Source organism: Coturnix japonica, chromosome 14 (assembly GCF_001577835.2).
Source record: "Coturnix japonica isolate 7356 chromosome 14, Coturnix japonica 2.1, whole genome shotgun sequence".
Classification (NCBI taxonomy): domain Eukaryota; kingdom Metazoa; phylum Chordata; class Aves; order Galliformes; family Phasianidae; genus Coturnix; species Coturnix japonica.
In genome coordinates, this window is record NC_029529.1 from 889,396 (window position 1) to 889,884 (window position 489).

Consider the following 489-nt stretch of genomic DNA (forward strand, 5'->3'; position numbering starts at 1 on the left):
GTTGCCGCTGTTTACTTTTCCTAATTAACTTTTTCCTTTCGGCCTAGGGCCCCTGCGGGGCCCATGGCCCCCTGTCACGGACGCAGGTGGATTTTTCATTCAAACCGTGACATAACTGTATTAAGCAGACTTAAAATGTAAAACAAAGCTGTTAATTAACCGTAATGATTTCATCTATGATCCTAAGGGAGGGAGTGCACCTTCCTCTGACCAGAAGGAATATAAGCATTAAATGACCACTATTGTTCATTTAAAGAAAAATAAATAAATTAATCATAGCACATATATTACAGTTTTCTGTCATCAGCATAATGAGTTGATTACCCCACAACTGGGAGAACTGGAATTAAGCGAGTGCCTTTATAATCAGCCTTTCTGCAGGCTGAAGGAAGAGGAGTCATAGGAGCCCTAATTTTGCGTTAAATACTGGACTTAGGGAGTGATGTGAGAGCACCAAGAAGCACGAGCCCTTAGGGAAGAACCACAAGT